The sequence below is a fragment of the Diachasma alloeum genome, unplaced genomic scaffold (assembly GCF_001412515.2).
Source record: "Diachasma alloeum isolate Michigan unplaced genomic scaffold, Dall2.0 Dall_scaffold_00256, whole genome shotgun sequence".
Lineage (NCBI taxonomy): Eukaryota > Metazoa > Arthropoda > Insecta > Hymenoptera > Braconidae > Diachasma > Diachasma alloeum.
This window is the reverse complement of record NW_021680401.1, coordinates 1,892,414-1,899,940: the sequence shown is the minus strand read 5'-3', so window position 1 is coordinate 1,899,940 and position 7,527 is coordinate 1,892,414.

Below are 7,527 nucleotides of genomic sequence, written 5' to 3'. Positions count from 1 at the left end.
AAATTGTGGGGGAGATTGGTGTTGATGGAAGGGAGGGTATCAATACATTTTTCATTGATTAGGTATCGAGTCAGTTGTAAAAGATTCGAGGGGTGAAAATTCATTTCTTTGATTTCTTGACAAGTAATGGGGGAGAACGGGACTATCTTGGAGCGTTCTATTTTATTTTTGTTGTATTTCATTTTTGAATGGAGAGTTTCCCGGCTTTTCGGTGGTGTAAGTAGAGATACGAGGCCCCAATGTCCACCGGTCCGGTCACAAAAAAATTTTCCATGACGGTCACAATTGGCCGAAAAACTGTGACGGACATTTTGCATCTATATGAAATACTTTTTTGTTCATCTATTTTTTTTTCTAATCAACTAGAACTCTTGACTTTGTTTATTTTGTTTCAAAGATGAAAAGTGTGCCCATTCTCTCATGAGTATGCAAAATAGTATATTTCGTAACGAGTGCAAAAAACATTTTTTCACGAGTTACGAACAATATTTTTCATCACAATGTGGCGGAAATTGGACTTTTAGGCACGCTCCGCGTGCCGAAAAGTCCACTTTTCGTCACAGCGTGATGAAAATATATGTAAGCACATGTTTCATAATTATATAATTAAAAAAAGCTGTTGTACAGTTGTACACATACATTTCGAGTCTTCCATAAGAGCCTTATAATAAACAATAGTTGATAATCAATAATAAAGTGCACGAATAAACGATGCCAATTATGTAGAAATTATATGACCGTCACAAAAAGCAATATATTTATGACGGTCATTTTGCACCTATAAAGATGGTTTGGTAACGGAAATTACTATTTTACTCTTTTGACGGTCAAAAATTCGTTGGGACGGTCACATTAAACAATTTCAATGATTTATTTAGAAACAACGATCGTTTTGAAAACTAATGATTCTGTGCAAAATGTAATTGAATGACGCTGAATATTCATGATTTTTTCAAATTTCTCTCACGCAATTTAATTGAAAAATTTAATGATTGAGAATGGTTAAACCTGTAGCAACCTGAATGAACCCGCTGTGATTTGAAATACTCTTCGCAATGCCATCTTGCCCGAGTTCGATCGAGATTGATTGCATCATCTGTTGTTGAAAAATTTGATTTTGAGCCCAATATTCAGCGAAAGCTAGAAAATTTTACGGTTGAAACGATTAGCGATGTTGAATTCAATGAATCATTGACTTCAATTGAAAACACATCGTCATACAAATTCCATTCGGAAGCAAATTGCTAATTTATCATCAAAAACGTATTGACTATCTTGTGACATATGTATGTTGAAAACAAAAATCCCACTTTTTTCAGTTTTTATTCCCCGCAAAAATGTTCACACATTAGTTCGGTATATCGATGGGAAATTACCGAAAACGATACGTGCAATTGTAAAAAAATACGAGTACTCCTGTCCGGTGTTTCTTTTGAATTTGCGGTTTTCATCCCATCCGGCTCGTGCGCTCCAAAACAGCACAGGAAATATTCCCGTTTCTGAAGTGTCCTAGAAGCTGAGCGTCCGGGGGCCTATTGGGTTTCAGGTTACACCGGGGAGAGGGAAAGAGAGAGCGATAGAGAGGGAGAGAGAGAGTGAGAGCGAGCGATAGAGAGAGAGAACCCAAGAAAACACATTTTTGAAACAAAATAGAAAAGACAAAGCGTAAAAGGAGAAGGGAGGGGCGCGAAAATCCCAGCGATGAGGAGGCAAAGTTCTGAGAGTCTCTATTGGGGAGATGAAAAAAATGAACAAGTTAACATTTAAGGGCCGGAAATGCGAGGGCATTCAACCCCAACTTCTTCTGAGAATATTTGTTTTTTTTTAAGGGACGAGATTAAATTTTACGATCAGATATGTCCTCCACTTCTCTGTGACACCTGGGAAATATGCAAATGTGTATTTTATCGTGATCATTTGGGGTTGAATTATTATTTTTTGTCATTCATTCGACATTTTTTCTGGTCATTTCATGCGTCTCGTTTTTTGTTTGAAGATACTTCACGTTAAAAAATATTTATAAATCCGTGGATTGTAATGAATAATGATTTTTTACCGAACCCGTCCGATAAAATTTCACTTCTATTCGCCCCCATGGCCTTCAGATGGGTGCGAGAAAAAAAATACCCTAGCGGTGTGGGAAATTTTACTTTACAGGAAGATAATTCTTGCATCAATAGATGTGTTTTTTGCTTCCGAATGGAAGTTTTGTAATCGTTGATTTTGACGATCTTCTAATTTTGTTTCTAATGTTCTAAGAAAATGTGTGCATGTATGTGCGGATGCGTCCGCGAATTTTTTTTTTAATTTTTATAAATCTTCACAGAAAAAGGACTAAAGTTAAAGCTATAAATCTGTAATTTCGTCACATAATTCGTATTACTTTGGAGCACTTCTGGGCGCGATGTCAGCTGAATCGGTCAAGTTGTTTCAGTGATACAGCAATTTCTCAAAAAAAATTTCTCCTCAATATCTCGAAAACTACATGACTGAATTGAAATTTGTTGACGTCAAAATATTCCTTGTGATACTATCTATCAAATCAAATCACAATATTGCTATGTAACTAGGAAGAGTTTGTCAATAATCGATATTTTTCATTTTTTTGAGAAAATCGTTCTGTGCACGATAACTCCCGAAAAAATTCAGATAGGCTGTTGAAATTTGGTGAGATTGTAGCTCTTATGATATTACAGGATGGAATTATGAGTAGGCGAAATTGGACAAGTAGTTTAAAAGATATTCAACTTTTTGTGAAAAACTGTTTTGCTCAATATCTCCCAAACTATGTGTCCGATTGATTTGATTTTTTCTTCAAAATACTCGTCTTGCCGCCCCCTATCAAGATAAATTAAATATGGATACCCATCCATACAAAGTTTTCGAGATATTCGCGATTTTCTAATTTTTTCAATTGAGAGTTGTGTGGCGTTCCATAATAGGCGTAAAACTTGGAATAAACATCTGAAATTCTGACTACTAATTAGTATTATTGAGTCACATTTGTGTATAAAATTTCGTGTCGATCGATTCAGTACATCCTAGTATAGAGCAATTCATCCAAAAATTTTTTTTCTAAAAAGTCCCACTTCGTCATTTTATCGATTATTTTCGCCTCTGGGGGCTTATTCTCGATTTTTTTCTTATCGAACGAATCGTAAAATATCCTCCGCAAACGGGTATTTTTTCATTCAATCACGTTTCGCTGCACGATTACCTTTCGTACTGTAAAATTTGTCACGATTTTCTCGATAACTTTTACCCAACTTTTCTCTCCGTGTCCTGTAGTAATTGTTGTGTATTAGGGATAGATCGGAGTATGAATCTCTTCGCTGGCTCGTCCAGTGACGTTAGAGACAGTATTCTGTAAATAGATGAGCCCCAGGTTCCCCCCAATGTGGTCCGAAAATAAAGTGTACTTTTCCATGGAATTAACAACGTTTCTCATTGGCACACTGACTGACAGAATCAGTCAGTCACGTGTATTTTAAATCGAGGAATCTATTCAACGATTTTTTATTATTCTCTGTAAATATTCAACTTGACCTGCTTCATTTGTAATTTATTTAAGGGGAGACTACTGTGAGTTTTAAAAGTCGTGGGTTATTGGAGTGAGACTTTTCATACGTTGAAGATCGATTATATAGATCTGAAAACGAATAATTAGTGCAAAAAATTTTTTTTTTATTGCTCGTTTGCCCGAAAATGCTTAAAATGCGAAAAACAGTCCAGGGCCTCCAATTTTTGAGCTACGAATGTTTTTTTTTCAAAATTTTCGGAAAAATATGTGGAATAACAATTACGAGCTATTTTTTTTTAAATTCACCTCTTCCATAGCTAAATTTGCTTTTTTTGTATTTTTTCACACAAACAGTGAATTTTGTTATATGAAAAAAAACGGAATCAGCTGTGTAGGAGTCGAATTCCAAAAAACTGGCTCGTAATTGTTGTTCAACACATTTTTCCGAAAATTTTGGAAAAAAAAATATTTTGTAGCTCAAAAATTGGAGGCCCTGGACTGTTTTTAGCATTTTAAGCATTTTCGGGCAAATGAACAGTAAAAAAAAATTTTTTGTACTAATTACTCATTTTCCGATCTATATAATCGATCGTCAACGTATGAAAAGTCTCACTCTAATAACCCACGACTTTTAAAACTTATAATAGTTTCCCGTTAAATTTTTCACAATGTTTCTTCATAACGGGTTCTTCCTTTTGATGAGTTAGTTACGATAGTTCAATCATGAAAGAGATGAATAATTGTTGGATTAATCAGTGGCAGCAAATGCAAAGATCGAAAATTATCTTATTGATGTTCTGAATGCGAATAATATGTTTCTACAGTCAATCTTCGTAGAATAATGATGATTCCGAAGAAGTTCATATTCTCCAAAGTTTGGAAATACCTGACATCTGCGCAAGTCACCGAACAATTGTGCAAACAGAACGTTTATACATCCATTGCTGAAACCTCATTGTTGAACGATAGCATGAAAATACGCATTACACTGTTAGGAAAAAATTGACATTTCATGGACATTCAACTAGTAATTTTCAGAGTGGGATTAAATGCGCTTTAGGGGAAAAAATCATGCAATTGCATCAAATGTGATGTACGAGACTTATGTGATATTAAACTAATAACAAATGAAATAAATATATGAAGTAGACTATAAGTGAGTATGTAAACAAGAAAATAACACGAGATTAGAGATTGAAATAGAGAGTGAGAGGCTTGTGTAGATGTGAAACAGAATACTTTTGTAACATCAAGGAAATAAATTGAATTGAATTGAATTATGCAATTTCAGATTTCGTGTAAAATTCACGGAAAACGGAAAAAAACGGAAAAAATTTTTCCGAAAATTTGAAAAAAAATACTTCGTAGCTCAAAAATTGGAGGCCCTGAAAAATTTTTTTTTGCAATAATTATTCGTTTTCAGATCTATATAATCTATCTTCAACGTATAAAAAGTCTCACTTCAATAACCCACGACTTTTAAAACTCATAGTAGTCTCCCCTTAAACAGGTTTACCACTTCGCTACTGATATAAATTGAAAAAGGTATATACTTATATATATATAAGTGTATACCTTGTAAGTATCATTCAAAAGCTAATAAACGTCGTATTAAGGTCTCTACTGCGTAAATAAAAAAATAACCGTTTAATAATACCGTAAATAATTTTAAAAAAACATTTTAAAAAGAACCGCTTGTCGATGCTGACAAGAAAATGTCGTTATCAATTTCTGCACCCACATTAACCCTAGACGGGTCACCATGCGAGGGAATTGCCGCAACACGTCGTTTTATTCACCTTGCCATCGGCTGGTTGACCGGAAAATTTTTAGAAAAATTGAATTCGTCAATTCAAATATCTGAAAAATTCTAGTATTTTTTTTTTCAATATTGTATCCTTAATTCTGGGAGAAAAAAAATTATTTCCAACGGGTGAACATTTTTTCCCCGTGTTAAATGAAATTGCTTGTTGCGCGACGTTGCTGGAAACTCGCTAAACGCGCCCGGGAAGTGTAGAGTGGATTCGGCAACGCTGGAGCCTAAATAACACGGCGGCACTCCCCCGCGAATGTGACTAGTCGCATTATCCCGTCAGGTAATCAGACTAGGGTTAAGAGGAAAAAAGATTTTTTGGGAGCAAAAGAATCTGAAGATTGAGCGAAAATGGTCCATTCATGTGATGAGAATGGATCGTTTCTTGAAAAACTCATTCGAGTTTGGCACAATCAATGATCAAAGTTGTGAAAATTTACTTGACAAGATTTTTACAATATTGATCATTGATTGTAAGAAATTCGAATAAGTTATACGAAAAATCTATCCACTCTTATCACAAGAATGGTCCAACTCGGCTCAAATGTTTAAGCCGTCGCGCCTTCCAGTTGAGGAAAAGATTATGACAAAAATGGACTCGACCCTAGAAATTCCTTTTTATTTTAGGAAATCATCAGTAATTGCACTCTTCCTTATTGTCGAAACATTGATACAATCTTTTTCATCATCATTTTATTTCTACCAAACTCCCGTACAACATTATTTTCAATACAAAAAATAATTATGCAAATCAAAAACGTGAATAGTAATTGAAACCATAACATAAGCGAGAAATTACAACGATTAAAATTAATTAATTCAATTAATTGATAATTTATTATGATTGTTAGAACATTTATACCACGAAAACAATTAATTCTTCCTCATGGTTAGTAATAATTTTAGTAATGAAGTACAATCTTCTCTCCACATAATTCTTAATAAATATTTTTGAAAAAGAAGGAAATAGGAATATATAACGTAAATGATCCAGTTTTCGTCACTTTTTTCAAATTTATCGACGGATTCATTATCAACCGTGGATAATAAATCCGGGGAAAGAATAGTATTCCTACTTTGATCCTCCGTCGGAGTCATGTGATTGATTATTTAGTATTTGAATCTGAAATGTTGATTGCTAAATCTAAATAAATATTCGTACTTTACGTCTAAAAAAATTTCACTGCGGTCTGATTAATCGTTTTTATTTTTATTCATCTTTGATTTTACTGTATCATCTACCGTAGGCCTCGCCTTCGGTTCGGCGTGCCAACCTCACACTCGCTGGCACTCGACGTATTCTTTATGAATTTTGTGAAATACGTTGTTCTAAAAACTACTATAACTTTTTAGACGCTTCAATTGACAAAGTCAATTTTTTTTAATTTTTCCGGTTAGCTAGTCAATTGTAATTAAAGTAGCTCTACCCTTACGGTAAATTCAAAGTTTATTAATATTAAAACAATTAATTATTAAAACAACCGTTGTTTCTAAATAAATCATGGAAATTGTTTAAAGTAGCTCTACCCTTACGGTAAATTCAAAGATTATTGAAAACTGCAAAAAAATTCCAGAAAACTCGATTAGATTCGGAATTCTAATTTGTTTCTCAATTTAATTATCGTTTTGGTTTTTTCAAAGAAGAAATGTTCAAAAATGAGGATTTAACCCAGTGTCTTATGTGAAAATCAACATTTCCATTGTAATCAAAGATTACAATTTGAATTTTTTTTCATTAGATGTGAAAAAATCAAGAATTTTTTTGACACCTCATAAAAAATAATCCACCGTTTTGCAAACAAATTTTATTATTTATTTATAAGAGGGAAATGTTTGAAAAAATATCAATATTTGGCGAAATTTAATTTAGATAATACTGACTGGGTATTAATTTTGTCAAATTTTTTCCATGCAATTTAGTTGAAAAATTTTAAAACTGAAAATATTCAAAAGTACAGCGTAGCCCGGCCGAAGGGTAGAGCTACTTTAAAGAAAAGCGACGCGCGGCGTTTCGCTCATAGGGTGCCCAATCTAGGGTGAAAGGAAGAAAAAAAATTAGTGCTGGCATGAGTTTTCGAGAAAGAACTGTCAGGAAAAAAATGTGCGAGGAAGAAATAGCACAAGAAAAATTTGGAGACGAAAAAATTGTCGGGGACGAAAAGACGAGCCCCTGAAAAATCGATAAAAAAAATTT